The sequence below is a fragment of the Acinonyx jubatus genome, chromosome B1, assembly GCF_027475565.1.
Source record: "Acinonyx jubatus isolate Ajub_Pintada_27869175 chromosome B1, VMU_Ajub_asm_v1.0, whole genome shotgun sequence".
In the NCBI taxonomy this organism is placed as follows: Eukaryota; Metazoa; Chordata; class Mammalia; order Carnivora; family Felidae; genus Acinonyx; species Acinonyx jubatus.
In genome coordinates, this window is record NC_069382.1 from 7,113,525 (window position 1) to 7,138,187 (window position 24,663).

Below are 24,663 nucleotides of genomic sequence, written 5' to 3' on the forward strand. Positions count from 1 at the left end.
ACTCAGAGACAAGCTTGTTGCTCTACGGCATAGCACTGGGTTTATGGGTGTGGAGACAGCAACCGCACTTGAAATGTGTTTTCAAAGCCACTGCCATGAAGCACTATAAAGCAGCTTTCAAACTGTTTCTAAATCCATTTACTAAGTGATGGGGCAGTATGTAAAATGGCCGAAACAGTATTCTACCTAAAGATACTGGACTTTTTTCTTTTCCTGACCAGAAAGACAAGTTTCCACAGATCTCCAGAGGACTCTCTGGGGGACTCTCCCCTCTAGTCACTCTGAATATACATTAGCAGTCCATTAAGCCTGAATCTAGATCATATCTTAAAACGAATTTTGGTGTTACGTTCCTCCATCCGCGTTGTCTACTTTGCCAGGGCACTAGGGTTTCCAAGAGGAGGCATGCTTTACCTGGTTTCACCCACAAAGTCACCGCTGACCCTCTTACCGCTGCCTTATTATAGTCTTCACTTTGGACAAAAAGCTCCTTTGATTCATTTCCCTCCCCGCGACAAAAGCCCAGGGTTTCTAGTCTTCATGTCAAGGCTGAACATCACAAGCCTACAAATGGGAAAAATGAATTGAGAGCATCACTAGTGTCTGAATACCTACGAAATTTGCTCAGAATCCCACTTAAAAAAAAAATGTTTCAATTTAATCTACTGTCAAAAGAAATGGAAGGCTGCAGTGTAGGGGGAACGGTGGATGGAAGAAAAACCGAATCATTCTACAAAACCCACTCGAGAAATATTGACTGAAAACAGAGTCACTTTGAAATGAAACATGAAAACAAGTATAAAATTACCTATTTTCAAAGTTTCTAGGTTAATGGCGCCCGGAATGGGGAACTCTACATTCACATGTCATGAACATTAATGTCCCCATGTTCATGGCACACAGTCTGACGTTCTACATATGGTAAGTACTCACAGGAGGGGCTAGCATCACAGTTCATGACGTGAGGCACTACATATTACCTCTGCATGCCCACCAGATGATAAGCACTCACAGCCCTAAACACAATCCTCAACACACACACACACACACACGTACACACACACATGTCCCATGCACACAATTCCAACAGCTCAATTACAGAAATGTACTTAAAACGTTTAAAAAGAAATGACAGCAAAGATGACCAGAGCACCAGAATGTTAGGGGCACTGGGGATTTATGGAGCACGCCAGGTCAATCACCACTAATGGGTGGTTATGTGCAATGGATTTGAAGACTAGATTTTGCTGGCCTACATACCAACACAGCCAATTACTGAAACTCCCTGGACATGTTCCTGCCTCACCCCCTGCTACACATATCCACACAAAATCAGTGGAATGAAAGGAACTATTTTAGAGGTAACACAGAAATGGCCAATCATCCATCCATGATGATTTCAGAAGGATTTTAAATGGAAGAGGGTCAACAGTGTGAATCGTGAGAGTCTGATTCTCTATCCTCTTTAATGGTAATAACTAATATTAATTAGGAAACTACTGCCAGACATTGTTTTAAGCAAAGTATACGATTAATTTAATAGCTACAATAACACTATGAGTTAGAAACTATTATCCACATCCCATTTTACAGAGCAGAAAACTGAGCCACCAAGAGGATAAGTAACCAGAGACCACGGTTACATAGTCACTAAATAGCATCCCTACAGGATATCACAAAGTCACTGCCAGATAGTCTACTTTGGAATTCAGAAACATCCTGACTGATTTTCTTAAATATGCTCTTATTAAGTTATATAGGTTGGCACCAATGTGTGCTTTTTTTTTTTTTTAAGCAAAGTTGTCATACTTGGGGTAAGTTTGCAAATCATTCGAATATAATAAAGTACAAACATTTTAAACTTGGAATAGAATTCTAGGCATAGAATTTAGCCATTCTATGATGGGTCAGATATTGCTTTGAAATCTTTCAGTGTCTCAGGGTTACCACTATAAATTCTACTGTGGTATAATCCCCTTCAAGTAAGTAAGATCAAAGTAAAAGGACCAAGGCTGAAAGTTTCATTTTAAAAGTCTGTAATACAAGTGATGCCACATACTCATTTTCTGTCCCTAGACAAGACACTTAACTTTTATAGGTTTGATCTGAACCATACAAAACAAAAAATACTTTAAAGATCCCTTCAAGTTCTAAAATTCTGTGATCCCATGACTAATCCCACAACATTGCTACAAACATAATGTACAAAATTCATGTTACTTTCAACTACAAAGTTGTTTGAATTTGGGGGAAAAAAAGATAGTTAACTGCAAGATGTAGCTTAGGGACAAAAGTAAACCATGTAATTTGACACACATATTCCATTTAACATACAAGAACCTTATTAGCAATAATATTACTGGCTTTTGCATTCCAAAGCCTAGGCAAATCCATGTGCTAATTTCTAAAGCTTTATTAACCCAAACATTCTTTCAATGTAGCTGACACCATAAAACACATCTTGAGCTAAGGGACTGTCGGTTGTAGACACTATCATGGCCATCTCTCATGATGTTCACACAGACCCCTTTATTGGAAACTCATCATCCTCTTTAAATACACGAATTTTCAAAATGCTTGCAAAAATCGCCATCAGATTACTTTTACAGAAGAATGTTCATTCAACCAAAATCATAATACCATGCAATAGACTTCCAGTTTCTGATCTGGCATGTAAGGAGCTTAAAAGTCTCCACTCTGTTCTAATAACAAGAGCCAGAAAAAAAAAAAAAAAATGAACAACCACTCTCAGATCCATCAGAGAACTGAGGTCCCAGGACAAATTTCTGCCCCCCAAAACTGGAGACACAGACAGGCACATACAGATAATCACAACTTACAGGAACAGAAATCCCTATAAGTGTCAGGGTAGAAAAACTGTAATTGATGGGTTGCTGGAGGCTCAGTGTGGACAAGTTTTGAGAGCTTAAAACTCCAGAGCCATGATGAGATACCACCTCACACCTGTCAGAATAGCTAAAATTAACAACCCAAGAAAGAACAGGTGTTAGTAAGGATGCAGAGAAAGGGGAACCCTCTTGTAATATTGGTGGGAATTCAAACTGGTGCAGCCACTCTGGAGAACAGTATGGATGCTCCTCAAAAAAACTAAAAATAGAACTGCCCTACAATCCAGCAATTGCAATATTAGGCATTCACTCAAAGGATACAAAGATACCGGTTCGAAGGGGTAGATGCACCCCAAAGTTTATAGCAGCGTTATCAACAATAGCCAAACTATGGAGAGAGCCCAAATGTCCATCTACTGATGAATGGATAAAGATGGTGTGATGAATATATACAATGGAATATTACTCAGCCATATAAAGAATAAAATCTTGCCATTTGCAACAACATGGATGGGTATAAAGAGTATTATGCTAAGTGAAATAAGTCAGCCAGAGAAAATACCATCTGATCGCACTCACATGTGGAATTTAAGAAATGAAACACATGAACATATGGGAAGCTGGGGGGGAGGGGGGAAGAGAAGAGAGGGAAATGAACCACTCGAGACTCCTAACAACAGAGAACAAACTGAGGGTTGAGAGAGGCAGGTGGGTGGCAGGTGGACTGGATGGGTGATGGGCATTAGAGACGGCACTCTCGATGAGCACTGCGGGGGTTGCATGTAAGTGATGAACCACAGAATTCTTCTCCCCAAACCAATACTGCGCTGTATGTCACCTAAAATTTAAATTAAAAAAATAAAACATAACACTCCAGAGGGGCCGAGTCTTCGGGAAACTCTTGCATGTTTCTGAGTTCAACCCCGGCAGTTCTACTAGGTTCTCACAGAGATAAGAGAAAAATCCACGAAGCTTCCAGCAGAAGATGGGGGTGGGGCGCACACAGATCAGGCTCACCTGGAGCATTCTGTTCTTAGCGAGACCTATCCTTAAGGGAAAGTATTTTACCAAACCCAAACTGACCCGGAGAAAGGGACATAAATACCACACTGCGGTCTCCTGTGGTGCTCCATGCGGCTGAAGGGAGATACCCAACTCCAGCCCACTGGAGCCTTCCAGTCTCACCTGATGGGGTGGTGCTGGAAACTGAGAGGCACTGGTAACGAACGGGCAGAGCCTAAGAGCACAGACTCTCTAAAAGACTAAGGCCCAATCACAGGACTAGAGAATGGTCCTCTTCCCACCTACCTTACCACCACCATAATAACACCGCTGCATAATAATGGGGGGACACAACAGAGAGAACTACAGCCCTTGTTTAAGAAAAAATGTCCAAGGAAACATTCATTACTGGTAGGAATGCAATATGATACAGACACTTGGGAAGACAATTTGGCAATTTCTTACAAAAGAAACATACCCTTCCCATACAATCCAGCAATCACACTCCTTGGGATTAACCAAAAGAGTTACAGACTCACCACACAAAACCTGCACACAGGTGTTTATGGCAGCTTCAATCACAGCTGCAAAAACTGGGAAGCAACCAAAATGCCCTTCCATGTCCTATAGGTGAAGACACGAACAAATCGTGATATACCCACACAACGGAATACGGTGCAGCAACAGAAAGTAGCAACTTACCAACTCACGAGAAGACAAGAAACTTCTGTCTTGAATGGGTATTGCTAAGCTAAAGAAACCAATCTGCAAAGACTGCATACTATGATTTCAGTTACGGGACATTTGGTAGAACCGTGGAGACTGTGAGAAGACGGATGGTTGCCAGGGCTGGGGTGACAGAGATGATGAGGGACCATGAGGCAAGCTGAGGACAAACCACAAGCTAGCACCCCCTCCCCAGGTAGGACATGTGTGATGCTCCCCAGGCACTCCTGGCTGCCAAGAAGGAAGAAAAGGACAGAAAACAGGTGGTCGAAATGACAGAGTCTCCAATCGTTCACAAATGCCTTAGTAATATTACAAGAAAAAGGCCTAATCTCTGGGAACTCCCTACTGTCTTAAGGATAATGCTTTGCTAGACGGGAACCTTAGCGTGACAACAGCTGGGCTTCCAGGATCCTGGGAGTCTTCTTTAGCATCTGGAAATCCCTTTAAGAAACTTCCTCTGGACTTTCCCTTCCCCAACTCCACAGGATATGACAATTCACTCTTCACAGCCCCAGGGCAGCTCTTTCTGCCCACAGGTCCTGTCCCTGTGCTTTAATAAGGTCACCTTTTTTGCACCACAGATGTCTTCAAGAATTTTCTTGGCCATCGGCTCCACACCCCCACCGTCACCCCAAAACCCCATCAGAGGGCAGGATAAAGACATGGTGCTCCGGGATTTTTAATGCGTAAAACTACAGTGTAGATGACACGATGATGGCAGACAGATGTCATCACACACTTGACAAAATCCAAGGAACGTACAACACAAAGAATGAACTTGAATGCAAACTATGGATTTCGGTGAATAATCATGTATCAATGGTGGTTCATCAATTATAACAGACATACTACACTAACGCAAATGCCTGTAACACCAGAAACTGCGGTATGTGGACAGGGATGAGGGGGAACGTGAACTCTGTGCACTTTCTGACAGCTTTTTCTGTAAACCTGAAATTGCCCCGCAAAAATAATGGCCGCTAATTTTTTAAATAAAAACCACAGAAGAGCACACACTGATTTTTTTTTTTTAGGTGAGCAATCATCAAGCATGAAAGATAAAGCTATTAAATTATTTTTACTTTCAAGGCCAACTCAGCAATAGCTTTTTAGATTGTATTATTCTTCCCGACACAGTGACACCGAAATAATCCACTGTGTCCTTCCCTTCTCCTTTTTTGTGAACTTTTTCATCAAAGACAATGCTTCCTACCAAAAAATATTTGGCAAATTCTCTGGAAATCAAACGATTTTGCCCATGCACTTTGCCACCTTTCAAAAAAGAAGTTTTGTTTTCACCGGAAATCTGCTTTTTTGGCTTTTACACAAACACAACCTGACTTGTGCTTCATAAGAGAGAAGGAAACCGAAGGTTGAAGGTCAAATTCTGGTTGCCGTGAACACACAGGCCACTTGGCTGTCAAACACTGTGCAGTTTTCAGAGCCACAATGTGGGGAACGCTCAGTGGAAAAGGGAAAAATACAGAAATCAGGGAAAGTGAGGAAAAACCACTAGCGACCGATAACCAATGCTTGTACGTGTGTGTGTGTTCACACACACATCCACTGACGAGTGTTCACTAAATAGGGAGCCGTAAGGAATAGGTACGGAAGGAGCTGGTAGTGGTTCCTTCCCTCCTTGAAAGTAAAAAAAAAAAAGTGTTCTGAGCTCCTCTCCTTCCTTATTCAAGTGAGAGGGTCAGAGGCACGGTAGTGCAGCTTAATCCCATCACAAGTGAAAAAAAGGAAGTGGGGAAAGGAATCCAGGAAAGCCTTATCTTCAAAGCCACAACAAACTTCCTTGTTTGTGCCTGAAATGAAAGGTCACAGGAAAAGGCAGGAATTACAACTCTAACAAACAAAACAAAACAAAACAAAACAAGACTTTACGTTCCTCTGTCCCCTCATCCACTCAAATCGGTAAACTGTCAGAAGAAGACCTAATCTCCGGAATGCTCAGTCCCCTGTGCTTAGGAGTGTCGACATCACCTGATACTCAAAGCCCATTTTCCCCCCATTGAACAGCAGAGGCGGCAGCACGGAGAAGTAAGGAAGTTGCACCCTGCCTCCGACCAGCACGGGGCACTCCTGGGGCATCCAGGGAAGCTGCAAACGCAAGACGCAAGACGGCCTCAAGAAGGACAGCCAAGGAAACAGACATTACTGCTGGGAAAAGCCTGCTGGTCTGCAGCATCAGACAAGACACCCGTGGGCATCTTTCCTCTGCCCAATTTTATAGTACAGAACATGTTTAGGTTTTTTATAGTCTTAATTTAACATCTTGGCAATTTGAGGCAAAATTATAGACTGCGTGGCCCACCCCCTGCTGCCAGGCTCCTGTGAAACCTGTCCTTCTAGGTAATACTGAGATAGGTCTTTCTTCTTCTGCTATCAAAACATGGGAGCATTTTTTTCAGTTGGTTTTTATGTTTGTTTATTTTTTAGAGAGAGACAGAGCACGAGCACAGGAGAGGCAGAGAGAGAGGGAGACACAGAATCTGAAGTAGGCTCCAGGCTCTGAGCTGTCAGCACAGAGCTCTACACGGGGCTTGAACTCACAGACCACAAGATCAGGACCTGAGGGGCAATCAGAAGCTTAACCAACTGAGCCATTCTCAGGTCCCCCACAACGTGGGAGCATTTAAAGGAGCCTGTACTTGCCTGTAGGTTACTACTCATCAAACCCTAGATAAGCCTATCCTCTGAGTCATACTTCTTTTCTTAAAACAGCTTATTTATTTTTGAGCAAGAGAGAGCACAAGCAGGGGAGGGGCAGAGAGAGGGAGGGAGACACAGAATCTGAATCAGGCTCAGAGCCCAACCTGGGTGGGGCTCAATCCCACGAACTGTGAGATCATGACAGTGTTGGAATCAATGGTACAGAACAGCTACAATTTATCTGATTTGGAGCTCTTTGGTTCCAGGGAGAGAAACCAACAGAGATAAAAATTACATCTTGTTCAAGTCACTTGGGGGTTCTCTGGACTCCGGGCAGGTGGAAACGAGTTATTTCCTTGGCAGGACACGAGCTGCCTTCCACGGTGCTGCCGGCAACGAGGCCTGCAGCTGAATACGTTGTTCTCTACTTGAAAAATATTTCCAGTCAGAAGAGAGTCACGTGCAGCGTGACTGACCTAAATTCTCCCGTGGTGCTGCTATTCACTATCCTCTTCCTCTCTCATTAGAATTCTCTGCACACCCTTCATTCTTCATCATTCAAAAGACCTTAGCTCTAAGACCTTCCTTAGCTCTAAAATTGAGTAAAAAAAAAAAAAAAATTTATAGATTTGTATCAGATGCATCTACTAAAAGCACCAGAAATTTTGTTACAGATTTCCTTGTGCTGAAAATGCATTTAAGAACAGTACAATATTCCAGTGTATCTTAATGAAAATAATAATGAAATGCATAGACGTTTCGCTCAAAACTAACTGTATGTGCATTACAACACCAAGTCTTTGATGGCTGTTAAATTCATGCCAGTAATTATTTCTAACAAGACTCAGAGATAGAAACACCATTGAAAAAATACTGAATGCAGAATTTTAAAACTGATCTTAAATACAAACATTTTCACTTGTAAACTTTATTACCTTGGTAATGGCTCTTTTCAATTTTCTCTGAAATGTTTGTTATTGAAAACTGTTAGTTTACCAATTTTTTTTTTTAAGTGACATGGGATTTACCCAAGATGCATTTGTAACATAAACTGCCTGGGGAGATAAAAGCACATGACACAAAGTCTCCCACATTTCCGTAGAATCCTTGTACCCCGCAAGTGCTGGACAGGTAGCTGTGAGAACGGAAACTCCTTGGGTAGAAAAAATCCCCCTGGTATTCCCTTGGCTCATCTGAAAGAGGAGTCAAACTGTTTCTAGTCTTCCTTTATTCATTAGAAATCTACTGGGTCTTGAATCCTAGACTCAAATCCTCTGCCACGCTGTAATTTTATTTCCTTCATAATATACTTTCATCCGCACTGGAAGCTGTCTTCCGGAGAGCTCTGATCTTGAGTGGTGGGGCTAAAACCATCTTTGGTTGTCTGGAAACATTTCTGTGGAAACTCTAGATGGAAGTGTCTACTCAAAGTTCTCTGTAGATGAAGACACGTTGTTGAGGGTACAGCACTGACCCAGGAGGACACCAATGTCCTGGACAAAACTGTGGCTAATCCAGTAACAGCCTGATAGCATCCCTGTTGTCACAAGAGTTCGGGTTAAAATTTCAGAACTTTTCCTAAAGGATTCATGAACATGAAACAGAAAATAAGATCTCAAAGAGGCCCCTTCTGGGTTCACTGGGGGGTTGCAGGCAGTGCTGTGACGGCGGCCGGCTGACAGTAACGTCTGGTTCTGCCTTCGGTCACCGTTCTACTTCGGGCTAGTCGCTTCATTTTCCTGAGCCCCAGGCTCCACACTATAAAATAAACAGCTTTGGACTAGGATCTCTAAAGATAATTTACAGCTCTAGCAGCTCTAGGATCTACATGTATACACTCTCAAATTTCATGAGACCGTCCTTTGACGATACAAATATACAACAATAAATACACAAGGTAATAATAAAACTAGGACATTTCCATTATCTTTGTCTCTGAGTGGGGTTTTTGTTTGTTTGTTTTTGCATATGTTAGTATGCTCAGTCTCACTTTCTGTGGTTTGAAATGCTCCATTCTTTACTCCCTCACCCAAAGTTTTGGCCCTTGATAATGAAGTGAAAATTTAGTCATTCCCTCCTCTCTGCTATCATAGAAAATATCTGTGTTAGCATGAGCATGAGCAGTTATATCTATCATCAGTATATATTATCATCCTTGGGCCCATGGGGCAGTAAACACTGCTGGGCACGGCGTGAGGGCTTTAGTGGGCACTGTGTCAGTGGAAGAAGGGATGGCCACATGACTATTGCTCTCTTAAGACATGTGCATAACAGTGAGCACCCAACTCAAAAAGATCCTAAAACATGGAGCCAGACAGTTAACAAAATGACATGGCAAAATTAAGAGGACTTAATTTTGTAAATACAATAGCTTCCGAAGTCAGATGGAGGATGAGATATTTTGACATTTGAGCTGTTGGACGTTAACAGTCTACTCCTGGTCTTCAAACCAAAAGCAATCTACTTCAACAAAGTTTATACAATGAGGAAAAGTATATTCTCTCTCCTTTTTTTTTTTTTTAAGTTTATTCTTAAAAATACAGTATGATCCAAGAATGATTTAGCTTTTCATCTAATCCCAAAAGGAATGTCACAGAACTTTAGAACATGGTTTTGCTGCTTGTGTAGCTGTTGTTTTCAGTGGGAAGCTGTGACTTCTTTGATGTGATCAAATTAAAATCTTGCAGAAAGCTTACAAACTATCACAGGCAAAATGAGGTAATTAAAAGGGTCAACTAAATAATTAAAATCACTTCCAATTCAATCATACACGCTAATGAGATCCTGGGACAGGATGAATAAATGAAGTTTTCAGTTAATCCCAAACTGCACCGCGACTATTCACTGCAATTAAAAAAAATTACTAAGCATTCTTCATAACAGGTGCTCTGAAGGAACATTAGGAAGATCTGATTCAGCTCCCCTGTCCACCCTCCTTCTGGAGGTGCTAATGAGCAGCAAAGTGGCTAAGAAGAAGCCAGAAAGATGAGACAGCAAATGTCTTCCAACCTATTTGCTCAAACATTGTTACCCCTCTTCACACTGCATGCCCTCTGTCCCTTGTAATGAAAACAACCTGTTTCTGGTTGTTTTCGACCCTCAGTCCTGCCCCACACAATGCTTTCTCGATGATATTTAAAAAAAGCAATGCGACCATGTCTACTACCTGTTTAAGATCCCTCAATGGCTCCCTGGTGCTCTTGGGAAAAACTGAAATTCTTAACATGACAAGGCACCGTACCATCCTGACCCTAGTCATCTCCTCCAGACATCTCCTAACACTCTTTCTTTATACAACCAGCTGAACCACAGTGAGTTCCCTAACGTCCACAATTGCTCACATCTCCACTTTCAGCCTTCAGGGAGTCTAGAACACACGGGTTCCTGCTTGCATTCTCTGCTCTATGCCATACGCTATTAGATGGGCGGGCTCGGAGAGGCAGCCACTGGTACGCGCTGCTTGTGCGGGGGGTGAGTCTGTCCAACTCACAGCTGTACCCACGAGCCCCCTCGGAGAGAAGAGCTAACATTCTCGTCACCAAGATCTTTTCATCAGTAGCAAAAGAGCTAACATTTTGAGTTCCATCTGTCAGACCATTTGTCTTCAATCCAGACTCGGGTGAGTAATGATGGTTACTTATTTATTGGATCCTGTCAAATACCAGTGCCTGAGTTGCAATTAGATGCTTGTCTCTCTCCCCCATTAGTTTATGAGTATCTGTGATATCACTACCCACGTTTGTTTTCATCATCAACAGATTTTCAGCATCTAACAGAGTGCCTGGCACATAGTAAGTACACAGAGGGCATTCGATCAGTATTTATTTAGTGACTAAATGAACGGACAAACACCAAACCACAAGCTTCCCAGCACTGCATTGATGCACCTAGGGTCTCAATTCTCACGAGTTCCTAGCTAACTTGTTAGACATATTCCAGTACTTACACCATACATTTAGACATTAATAATTACTTAAATAATTTATTGAAGTGTAGCCGATATACAACGTTGTATCAGTTTCAGGTGTACAACACGGTGATTCCACAAGTTTATACGTTATGCTAGACTCACCGCAAGTGTACCTAAAATGATTAATGGTTCTTATTCTAAGTTAGTATTTGATCATTTAATCTATCATAGGTTAAGGCTTAGTTTTAGTCAATGGAAATGATCTGTTAACCAAAGATCAAGTAACATAATCAGAATCACAGACTTTTAGGTTGGAAAAATACTTTATTAGTTATCTATCCAGCAAACCATACTAAAAATCAAATTAATTTCTATATAAAAGGTGCTGAGACCATTTATAAAGACTGTCACTCATTCACTGAGATAGAAATAGAAGATTTTGCTTATCAAAATCAAGGTAACAGTTGCTTTGAGGCCCTTATGTGTGCTAGGTATCAAAAACACAGTACCTGCATTTGAAAATTCAGTGATTTCGACTTTCTTCTAGTTCAGACCTGTATTCAATTTAACAAATCATCTTAAGGTGCTTTACACCAATGCTTTTCATCAGTTTTTTAAATAACTTCATAGTTTTTAGCTCATTGTTTGTGGTTAAATATGCTCTCTCTCAAACTAGCTTTTTATGTTACAACTGTTCTTTTTACGCACTGTAGGCAACCAAATATTGTAGTGCAGGGCTGTGATGCATACTCAGTAAGTGAAAGTTTACAGCAAAGATGGCCAAGTGCACAGACGCTTTGCTCCATGTGCTGGGCACAGAGATAAATCCGAAAGTTCTATTAACTGAATCCTGTCATGTGTCAGGGACTACGGCAGTCACAGAGAACCTACCATTCTGATCACCTCTATGACCCTACAGAGAAGGTAAAACTACCACATAGAGGACATTCAAATAAATCACATAAATTCCACAACCAAAAGGTAGAAGTGCCTAGATTAAACACAAAAGGCAATTAAATATATCCAGAAAAATAAAACAAATATAAAACCCTGCATTCCCTAACATGTTTGAATACAAGAAGTGCAGTTGCATTTACATAATTAAGCCACTGGAGACTATCTGGTTCTTTGAAATCGTCTAAATATCCTGCAAACTAGTAGACTAATACACTAATATGCTCACTGAAATGAGGTTGAGATATTAAAATAATATTTTAATCTCTGAGTAAATGATCAGTAAGAAAACCAAAGAAAAGATTTTAGAATAGCTTGAATAATTAGTGCCTAAAAGAAATCACACCTGAGACAGAATTCATCAAAGTTAGCCTTTAGAATATGACATGACTATAAAATAATCAGACTGATTTTTGATATGCTAATAATGTCATGAATTGAAAAATCAATGTTCATATCTTTAATGTTCCTATGGTGGTCAAAAATACCCATGAAAAAGCAAATTTTTGCAGTATTTTATTTAGCACTATCTTGAGCATGCTGTCAAATGTATTAAAATTAGTAACCTATGGGGCAACTGGGTGGTTCAGTGAGTTAAGCGTCTGACTCGGTTTCGGCTAAGTCGTGATCTCACAGGATCAAGCCCCACGTAGGGCTCTGGGCTGACAGCACAGAACCTGCTTCAGATTCTCTCTCCCCCTCTATCTCTGCCTCTCCCCTGCTCGCACTCTCTTTGAAAATAAACTTTTATAAATAAGTATATAAATAAAGGCTGGTAACTTTTATAGCCTGAAGTATATATACTTACTTTATAAATACATAAGTAAATAAATAAAATAAGCCACTTATTTCAATGTCTCAAGTTTAGAATAAGGGAGAATAAAAACCTTATTGCTGTTTTTAATAATATCTTGGAATGTGGTTTTTAATTTACCTTCACTCTTCATACCTGTTAGTAGAACCTAGACATTCTTGGTGAATGTAAATAAACCGCATTCTTCCCAGTACCTGAAAGCAGCAATAAATTAACCCTATCTTAAACAGAAGCCCCACAGAAGAGGCCCTGTGACTCAAATGCAGCACAATATTCATATAAAAAGTTGAAGACAATCCCAACTTTTTCTCATCTGAGTAGCCTTACAGTGAGACTGTCAATGGAATGAAAAGTTGGAACCAAACTGAAGATCTGTATGACTCACTAACATTAACACCAAACTGAAAGGAATTTCTGGTCCTACTTCAGAGGAGATCTTTCGTAGGAAAAATGTAACCCCAACCTTCTTTTCAGTATTTCTGAGTTTCTAAACCCTTCAGTTCAATACGCTCCCTTCACACACATACTACCTAACCCTGGATACCCTGATTACATGCTGGTCTCCCTGCTGTATCAGCGTCTTCAATCCAAATTCTATGACCACGTAAAATTATGTACTTCGGTGTTATTTTTTCAAGACACGAAACAAACACCTAAGGAAGAAAGCGATTTTAGATGATCTACCCTTCACAATTACCTTTTAGCATATCTCTGGGCTTATTTTAATCAAAATCTGTTCTAGACATTAGAGTAAGAGATTGTGGGAGAGGTTGCCACATACTCACTGACCCCTGTTTCCCCTCCGTCAGGGCACAAATGTAGACAGCAATTCCAGACCTCCTTGAAGTTAAGTGGAGACCTTAAGACTGAATCCGGCTAACGTAATAAGAATATAAGCACATTTACCAACACAGGACTGAACAGAAAACCTCCCATTCAGCCTCCTTATTCTCTCTCCCCTCATTCTCCTTATGGGAAATTCAGAGGCCTTCAGGGGATGATGGGGGGAGGGGCGGTGTCAGTCCCCTCCCCACTGGCCTCAGCACATCCTCCCCACACACTGGACTAGGACTTAAGGAGACATAAATCTTTATTGTGTGAGCCACTGAGATGTAGGTATTACTTTTATAGCCTGAATAAATAAATAATACAGCAATAAAAGACCCTAGCATCCAACACAGGTGGCTGCATATTGGACTCATATACTGAATCTCTGCGGGTGGGCCAAATATCCCCAGTTTTTAAAAGCTCTCCAAAGCATGCTGATGCACACTCGGAGTTGAGATCCACAGGTAACCATGGAGCTAAATTTACATTGAGTCATAGTAAAGGTGCTGTCTTAATCCAGCATTTCATCTATTTCATCATGTCTGGTGTAAAGCCTAAAACTATCAGTTTAAGGTAAAAAAAAAATTAGCCATATTAAAAATCTAGAACTCTTACAGAAAAAAAAAAAATCCAGCATATAGCTTACATGTGCTCCCTATGAATTTGTTCTTCAATTTCGGGCAAATGTTAGCCTTCCCTTAATGAAAATACATTTCCCTTTGGGCGGAACTCAGTGTTTGTAGAAGAACTGAGTTTCCACTAAGGAACAACTGCCACAGTTATCCATCAGATATAAGTTTACAAACATTACAGACTACAATTCTATTTCAATTCCATGAATTAATGGCTTGTTCTTCCAGCAGGCACCAATCTATACTACTGAATATTTAATCACACTGCCTAAGAGGTTAAACACAACTTTTCCAGATGCTAGGTGATAAGCAAAAATTATCGCATCAGCTGAGCCAATTATTTGCTCTTAAGTTCAGCAACCTAATTCTAAACCATAATCAAAAGCAAACATCAATCCTGTGAAGCCTTTATTTGTGGAGCCCCTGAGTTCTTAAGGTTGGCTTCCTCAATCTGGAACCACACCAGAAGTTCACATGGAGGGTAGGGACAAGGAAAGAAATTTGACCCAGCCTACGCTGCCGAACAGCATCAGCAAAGATAGGTTACTTACAATCTCCGACAATACAGATGCAACAAATAGCTTTATTCGATTTGCAGTATATTGATTCAAAAGTAAATAGTAACCAGTCACTAGTAGTAGTCGTGGTAATTCTAGGATAGCCATCTGCTTCTTGCTCTACAAGTCTGACGGCTGTGGCTACACAGTCCAGTATACTGGCTACCACGTTACCCGAGGTACTCTTTTGTCCTAACTAGGATTAGTGGTATTCTCTCGCCAAATAATAAAATTATTACAGGTAATTTTGAGCATCTACTAAAGTGCGGGCTATGTGCAATTACTTGCATATCCTTAATCCATGCAACAAAACTTAAGTTGTAGTATCGTAACTTTACAAAAATTAAAAAGAAAACATCTCTGAGGCCTCAGGAAGATGGTTCAAATTGTCTCACGTTGTTAGGAGTACAATGGTGGTAGGATTTGACCCCGGACCAATGATAATGTGTTTACCTCTCTTTCTGAGACAGACCTACTATTTATTATCTCCCATGTGTGCAAGCTCAATTTCTACCCTCTGGATTATTCTAGTAAGTGTGTGAGTGCTCTTCCTAAAGAAATTCAAATTCTTATTATTAGCATTGGATGGGTTTGATGGAATATAATAATCATGGGTCCAAATTCTACTTGGAGTAAAATCAAGACAGGTTTTTGAAAATGTGTTTTTTCACATTTGGAATAAGAGATAAAATATTGTTGGTAACAGTAACAGTGATGTGACCTTTGAAAACACAGATGTACATATCACTTCTTAAGAGTTAGGGATCCCGGGGCGCCTGCATGTTTCAGCCGGTTAAGTATCCGACTTCGGCTCAGGTCATGATCTATGGTTCATGAGTTCGAGCCCCAATACAGTCTCCGTGCTGACAGCTCAGAGCTTGGAGCCTGATGTGAGTTCTATGTCTCTTTCTCTGCCCCACCCCTGCTCATGCTCTGTCTCTCAATATATAAACATTGAAAAAAAAAAAAAAGTCAGGGATCCCCCTAAGGCCATCCCTGAAGCAGCACATGAGTCATGAGGCACAGGGTTTGATTTCTGTCCGTTAGCACATTTTGTCACTCGCATGCATTCGATTTTTAATATAAAATAAAACGGAACATATTATTTAATGCTTAATGCCTGCATAAACTAAAGGATTTTAATCAACAGTTGTTTTTAAAATTCTTACTTCTAAAAAAATAACAAAAAACTAAAAACTAAAAATCCTCACTTCTATTATACCTAACGCTTAAAGATTTTGTACACTGCGTGAAACTGAAGGAAATGAAAGAAAAAAAGAAGTATTAAATGATCTAAGGAAGATAAGATTGTAAACAGGGTTTGGAATGGGAATGGGGAAAATGGTTACCTGGAGGGAATTTTTTTTCATCTATTAAAAATTGGGCAAATTAATTTTTATTATTTTTAAGGATAAAAATAACTAAAAAAAATTAACCCGCCACCCAAAATTTACCAAGGGAAATAGTTAATCATATCTGCTTCAGATTATATTTTATTGGGGTACAATTTGTTATACAGCTAAATTCACCCTTTGTAGTTTATAATTTTGCGAATTTGGGGAAATGTATACAGTCCCATAAACACCACCACAATCAAGATATAGAAAACGTTCCCCTGGGGGTGCCTGGGTTAGCAGTTCTTTCTGTTATACTTCTGAGTTGTATTTCACTGGAGGCCTTACCAGTTTGTTTATCCACTCACCAGTTGAAGGATATTTGGATTCTTTAGTTTTTAATGCTATAAGTAGAGCCGTTGTAAACATTCACTCATCGATTTTTAAGTAAACGTAAGTTTTCATTTATCCTAGGTAAATACACAAGGATGGGTTTATGGGTTCATACTAAATGTATAAGAAACTGCAAAATCATTTCTCAAAATGGCGGTGGTGTTTTGCATCCCAACAGCACATGATGAGAGGTGACTTCCCGTTGCCTGTTGTTAGCAGTTGATACGGTTAGGTGTTTTTTTGATGTGTTTTCCTGGGGTTGGTTTGGCGTGGTTTGGTCTGGTTTTTGACTATTCTAGTAGGTATGTAGTGGCATCTCTGTCAGCTTGATTCTCCTTTCTCTAGGACTAACAATGTTCAGCATCTTTTAAATGTTTGTCTTCTGTACATTTCCTAGGCAAAGTGCCTGTATAAATCTTTCGCCCACTGTTTTATTGGGTCTTGTTGTTGTTATTTGGCTTTTCATTATTTTTTATATATTCAGGAGACCAGCCCTTCATCAGATACATTTTGCAAAGAATTTCTTCCAGCACATCGCTGTTCTTTTCATTTTCTTAAGAATGTATTTCACAGAGGTTTCCAATTTTGATTTAGATCAAATTTTTTTCTTTTAAATTTAGGATTTTGGTATCTTTCCTAGGAAACATCTGCCAAACCCACGGCCACAAAGATATTCTCTATGTTTTCTCCTAAAAGTTTTATAATTTAATGTCAGGTTCTTTTAATCCATTTTGAGTCTATTTTTCTACATAATACAGGTTGGGTCAAGGTTTATTCCTTTACATGAGTGCCCAATTCTGTCAGCATCACTTGTTTAAAATACTTTGCTTTCTCCAATGCATCGTCCTGGCACCTTTGTCAAAAATAAGTTGACTTCTTATGTGTGTTCACTTCTAGACTTTGCACTCTGTTCCAGTCACGTGTATGTCTATACTTTCACTAATACTACATTATTTTGATTACTATGGCTTTAGAGTAAGTCTTAAAATCTTGAATTGTACATTTTTGGTTTTTTAAAAATTGTTTTGATTATTCTTGTTTTTCCGTCTACATTTTAGAACCAACTTGTTGATGTTACACCAATTATTGCTAGAACCTTGACTGGGATTACACTGAATCCACAGATGGATTCTGAGAGAACTGACAACACTGAATCCTCTAATCAGAGCGTAGGATGTCTCTCCATTTCCTAGGTCTTTGTTTTCTTTCATCAATGTTTTATAATTTCAGCATAAAGTTAGGCTCATGCCTGTTTTATATATTTTGGTAGTATTATAAATGGTACTGTTTTTAAATATCACTTTCCATTTGTTTATTGCTAGTAGATGGAAATACATTTATTTTTTATATACCAACCAAGTATCTTGCAACCTGGCTGAACTCACACATTAATTCTAATAGCTTTTGTGTAAATTAATTCAGACTTTCTACTCATATAATACTATTATTTGTAAAGAGAAAATGCTTATTTCTTCCTTTCCAATCTAAAGTAGAGTTTTATTTCTTTTTCTTGCCTTACTGGCTGGAATCTCCAGCACAATGAGGGAGGAGTAGTGAGTGCTGGGAGGTCTGTGTGGTTTCTAGTCTCAGGAGAAAAGTATTCAGCGTTCACCATTAAGTACAGATTTTTGTAAATGCCCATTATCAAGTTAAGGAGTTCACTTATATTCATTTGTGAAGGAATTTTATCATGAATGGTAATAAGTTTGTCAAATGCTTTTGCTACGTCTACTGAGACGAGTAGACAGTATTTTCCTCCTTTGTTGTCCTGGTGAATTACACTGGTTAATTTTCAAATGTTAAACCAGCCTGGCTTTCCTAGTCTAACGCCTACGTGCTTTATTTTTCACGGTTTATCTATTTTATATATTGGATTCAATTTGCTAAAATTTCCTTGAGGATGTTTGCATCTATGTTCATGAGACTAATCTGTAGTGTTATTCAAGTCCTTGTCTGGTTTTGGTATCAAGGTAATTCTGGCTTCATAAAATAGACTGGGAAGTATTTCTTTCTATTCTTTTCTCTGGAAAGTTTAGTGACAGAATCACTATTATATTTTCCTTAAATGGTAGGTCAAATTTACCACTGAAGCCATTTGTGCCTGAAGTTTTCTTTGTTGCAAACTTTACAACTACTAATTCAATTTATTTGATATGTATAGTATTACTCAGGTCATCTTTCTCAATCTCTCTCACACACACACATACGCACACAAATGCACACCCTTGATTTTTTCTGATTACCAGAGATTGGAACATTTCTTGACATATTCATGGGACATCTATAGTTTCTTCTACTGTGAAATTCTTGCCCTTTTATTTTGCTCATTCGTTTAGTATCATTTGTCCTATTCTTCTATTGAACGTTTGTTTATTTTTGAGAGACAGAGAGAGGCAACACATGAGCAGGGGAGGGACAGACAGAGAGGGAGACACGGAATCCGAAGCAGGCTCCAGGCTCCGAGCTGTCAGCACACAGCCTGTATCATTTGTATCAATGATTTACAAAAGCTATTTAGGTGTTTTCAAAAATTAAGGTTTTATGATGTGGCCTGTATTTTTTTAATGTTTTTATTTCTTTATAATGACACTTTAAATATTGGTATGGTCAAATTTGTCAGCCCTTTCTTTTATTAGTACTACTTTTCCTCTATTTTAAAAATCCATCCCTATGCCATTATCACGAACTCTCCTATATTTGCCTTCATAATTTTAAGACTGTTTTTCACAATTAGATCCTTTTTAGATCCCTCTTATTAAATACATCTAGAATTTATTTTCCTGTGTGGAGTGAGGTAGGGGTATGTGTGAGGCACAAAAGTAACTTATTCATTTTCTATGTGCAAAACTGTTGCCCCAACACCATTAATTATATAGTCCTACACTTATTAGCAATCCCTCTCCTATTAAACAGAAATCTGCATCTGTTTTTGATATCCTTACTGGCTTCCATTCATCTCTCTGCTCATTTAGTGCTCAAACCAGAGTTATAATTACAAGAGTTTAAGAAATAAATCTAGGTATTTAGAAAGCCTGATTCACCTCTCCATTTTCCTTCTTTTTCAGAATTATGTCAATTTGTAGAAAATCACTTTTCCATACAGAGTCTTAAATTTTTTTTTAATGTTTATTTAGATTTCAGAGAGAAAGAGAGACAGTGTGTGGGCAGGGGAGGGGCAGAGAGAGAGGGAGACACAGAATCCGAAGCAGGCTCCAGGCTCTGAGCTGTCAGCACAGAGCCCGATGTGGGGCTCGAACTCATGTGCCATGAGATCATGACCTGAGCCGAAGTCGGACGCTCAACGGACTGAGCCACCCAGGTGCCCCAGGCATGCTCTTTTCAATTTTTTTTTTCATTGAAGTATATCTGACACAATGTTACATTAGTTTCAGGTGTGCAATATAGTGATTCCACAAGTTTTTGTTATTCCACGCTCACCACAAGGGCAGCTACCATTAGTCACCATACAACACCACTACAGTACGTATAGGTATGCCCTTAATTATATATGTTGACCTTATTGCAGGCATCCTTTCTGGTCTTATTGTTTGTAGAATCTCTCTAACCTCCTATATAAATAAGTGCATCATCTTGATTAATGAAAATTCACCCCTTCCTTTCCAATCTTTCCACTTGTAATTTATTTTCCTTTCCAGGTTGCACTCATTATGACATCTAAGACAGTGCTGACTAATAACCATAAGGGTTAGCATCCTTATCCTGTTGTTGACTTCATTGGAAATGCTTTCGGTATTTCGCCATTAAACGTAATGTTACCTGTCAGCCTGTAGGATATAGATTAGTTTATAAATATTCTGCTTTATTCCTAATTTGGTTATAATTCTTACCATAAATCAACATTAAATTTTATTAAATAGGTATCTACTAAGATCCCGTAGTTTTTATTAAATAGGTATCTACTAAGATCCTGTAGTTTTTCTCCTTTAAATGTCAAAAATGAAATTTCAGGGGCGCCTGGGTGGCGCAGTCGGTTAAGCATCCGACTTCAGCCAGGTCACGATCTCGCGGTCCATGAGTTCCAGCCCCGCGTCGGGGCTCTGGGCTGATGGCTCGGAGCCTGGAGCCTGCTTCCGATTCTGTGTCTCCCTCTCTCTCTGCCCCTCCCCCGTTCATGCTCTGTCTCTCTCTGTCTCTCTCTGTCCCAAAAATAAATAAACGTTGAAAAAAAAAATTTTTTTTTAAAAATTAAAAAAAAATTTTAAAAAATGAAATTTCAGATCTTTAACTACTCTTGCATTCCGATAAATTGCTGCCTGGACATAATTATTTTTAAGACACTTTTAGATTAGATCTTTTATATAGCCTTTTATTTGGTATTTTTACTTCCATTCTTCAAAATTATGTTTCTTATATTTTCTTGCTTATTAATTTTTTTAATGTTTATTTATTTTGAGAGAGAGAAAGAGACAGAGCATGAAAGGGGAGAGGCAGAGAGAGGGAGACACAGAACCCAAAGCAGGCTCCAGGGTCCCACCTGTCAGCACGGAGCCTGGTGTGGGACTCGACCCAAGAACCACAAGATCATGACCTGAGCCGAAACCAACAGGCAGATGCTCAACCCACTGAGCCTCCCAGGCACCCCTTTCTTGTTTTTCCTCATCTCCCAGTTATCATATGGTCATCCCCAAGTGAAACTATCTCAATAAAATGAAAATCGCTTAAAGTGACCTCAAGGAACAATCTAAATATCCGCATCCTGAATGCCTAGCAGTGGCTCCCCAGGCTTACTCAGTATTCTCCATCAAGACCCCTAACCTGCCGCCTGTTTACCACTGCAGCCCTCCTGATCCATGCATACTTCCTACATGTCTACGCTCCACTCAACTGAACGGCTTACAATTCCTTGAACACCTCATGCTTTGTTTTCACCTCAATGCTTTATTCACACTACGTCCCTGGCTGGAACGCCTGTATACTGATCCATGCATCAGGCAAACTAGTTTCACGTTTTACGGCTCAACCTAAGACTACCTCTAGGAATCCAGTTTGCTGACATTTTAGGGGGAATTTTAACGACTCTCTTCTGTCCATATACCCCATCCAAACTTCCACTATAGCACCTGTTATACCTAAAAACTCCTACTGTCTTACCACTCTGTCAGGTACCATATTTTATCCATGTTTGTCCTGGCAATTGCTGGCACGAAGTATGCTCTCTGGAAAATAACAAGTTTAAAAATTGCTTAGTGAATGAATTATGCAAACAGACTTCTCAAGTTCTGACTTTCAGGATGGCTCCCAAACACTTTTGAGCAGTGTCTTGCTCTTAATTCTAGCTTATTCTGAATAATGTTTTCTATCCAGAAAAGCCATAGCTAATCAGTTTATTCCTGATAAAATACACAAATATAGTGTGTACTGCTTTTGAAAAAGAAGCATGTTGTTTGAAGTTTGTATTATACTCTCAAAGCTAGAGGTTCCTTTATGTTAGATTTAAAAAGAAATTAAGACCAAAGATTTAATTAAACAAACTTACTTTCATAATCAGGTGTGTGTGTGTGTGTGTGTGTGTGTATTTCAAGCACTATTCCTTGGTCAGACATTCTGTTAAACTATTTTACATACATTCCCTCATTTATTCATCTCAGCAAGTCCGGAAGGTACATATTATTGCGTCTAGAAATAACAAATAAAACAAAGGAACCAAAGGAGGGACGATAAGGAGTTAAAAACAGACTTTTCTGATTTTTTTAATGTTTATTTTTAAGAGAGAGAGGGTGCAAGCAAGGGAAGTGCACAGAGAGAGGGAGACACAAAATCTGAAGCAGGATCCAGGCTCCAAGATGTCAGCACAGAGCCCGACGCAGGGCTCGAACTCACAAACTGTGAGATCATGACCTGAGCAGAAGTCAGATGCTTAACCAATTGAACCACCTAAGTGCCCCAAAAACAGACTTTTCTAAATCAAAAAAAAAAAAAAAATGCGGTGAAAATGCCATGAATTCTTCAGGATGATTTGTTCAAGTTTGCTTAGAAATTCATGAACTGAAGAATATAAAATTCTGTTGAAGTAAAATAATATACTCTTTTTCCACCATTAACCTGTCCGGGGGAAGTCTAAAGTTTATAATTCAATGTCTCAAAAGGGCCTTTACTTAGGGACAGATTACGACTACAGTTAAACCTTGAACAACACACTTTGAACTGCTCAGAGCCATTTATATATGTATTTTCCCCCAATACAACACAGTACTATAAATGTACTTTCTCTTCCTTATGATTTTCCTAATAACAGTTTCTTTTCTCTAGCTCACTTTATTGTAAGAACATAGTATTAATACATATAACGTACAAAATACGTGTTAGTTGACTGTTTATTGGTAAGGCTTCCAGTCAACAGAAGGCAATTAGTAGTTAAGTTTTTAGGGAGTCAAAAGTTATACGTGGATTTTCAACTGCATGGGATTGGGGTCCAGGGTCCCTAGTCCCCATGTAGCCCAAGGGTCAACTGTATTTGTGATTTGTAAAAAGAGAAAAAAAATAATTTTCTCTTCCTATTATACATAGTAGAAAAATTTAATACAAAAAAATTAAATTGCCTTCCCCAATCTACCTTTCTCTAGAAAAATGAAACAACTATGGTTCTTCTCAAGACAATACTGTTGACTACAAAACGTCCTGAGTCTTTGTTGGAAGTAAAACTTGAGTATTTGTTGCCATTATAGCAAATTCAATGCACTTCTTGTTATCGCTGGGTATGTTTAGCTTAGTAACCTAAGCAATGGCACCCAACAACTTGGCAATTAATCATCTTAAAATTAAAAGATTAAGTCCATTGAAAGGCTAATTATGAAAACTGGAAGAAAAATAAAGGAAGGAGTGCAAATAATTTCTAGCGTAGTTCAGAAATGGACATTAGAAAAAGAATGCTTGATTAACTCTATGAAGTTGTTCTCCTATAAAAGAACGTATTCATTTTCCTGAGGAGATCACACTTTTTTTTGTAGTTACAAATTCAAAGACTAAAAAGCTTAATTGAGATGCCAAGAAGAGAGTAAGGAGGGCCTGTCGCTATGACTGCAGCACCCAGCAGGCAGGTGATCACCATCCACTACAATCACTGAGAAGGAAATGGCTATTTTCGTCCTCAGCTTAACTTCTAAAGACGCAGTGATCAAAACTGAAATTTAACCTAGCAGCTGTCATGGCTCTAAAGACACATGACAAAAGGTTTGGCAAGTGTTAATAAGAGGAGCAAAACAACCAACGAAGCAGCCAGATTTCTCAAACTTTTAGGACAGTAAAGTACAGCAAACCAGCCAAGAGCCTAACAGCCTAAGACTCTACCCAACGTACCGTGATGGCTCATTGCTCTGATTTGTCGTCAATGATCAAAGACTAGATTTTTTCATTCTAAACAGCCAATAAATAAACAGTGAGCTACAGCCACTGGGATAGAAAAAGAAAGCCATTGACAAAGGAAACAGAAGGACTCTGCTTGAGGAGAGCAAGCAGCTACTTGAACCTCACTTCTGTAGTCTGTGCAGAAATGGGAAGACGAGAGTCCTGCCCACCAGTCCCACTTGGCAGCTGAGGGCGGGGGCACATTTGCACCTAGAAATTCACTGGCATGTAGGACCACATCTTAATTTAAGAAAGCTTCAATGGAGAATGAAAAAAAAAAAAACCCACAGTCACAGATACCCTATTAAGTTTTTTACAACTCACCTATACAGAATGCTTTGTTTTAATTATGTAGTATTTTATTTACGTTGCTTTCAGTCAGTCTTTTACACAGAAGTTGGGAGGGAACTGAATGAGTCTTTCAATCACAAGGATAAGAGTTTTTTCAAACATTCATCATTTTAAACTTTAACAGCCAAGAAAAAGCAAGAAAGAGGGAAAAACAGGATAGCAAAAAAAAAAAAAAAAGGAAATGGAAGAGAGCCCCAGAATTAGGGAGACTGAAGATGAAAACGTGAAATTTAAGGTGATAAGAAAAAGGAAACTTTGTTGTTTGTCCTTTATTTCAATTAAACCAT

At 39.3% G+C, this 24,663-nt stretch overlaps 1 protein-coding gene and 1 long non-coding RNA gene across 2 annotated transcripts in view; both read right to left on the reverse strand.

The window, feature by feature from the left end:
- GPM6A (glycoprotein M6A) overlaps window positions 1-24,663 on the reverse strand; it is a 351,365-nt gene that overhangs the window by 308,637 nt on the left and 18,065 nt on the right. The gene's annotated exons all lie outside the window — the stretch shown is intronic.
- LOC128314309 (uncharacterized) lies at window positions 5,648-14,516 on the reverse strand. The gene is made up of 2 exons (XR_008295798.1): window positions 7,715-14,516; window positions 5,648-6,391 (listed from the first exon to the last, which is right to left on the reverse strand). It is a non-coding gene; the product is annotated as an uncharacterized LOC128314309 (long non-coding RNA).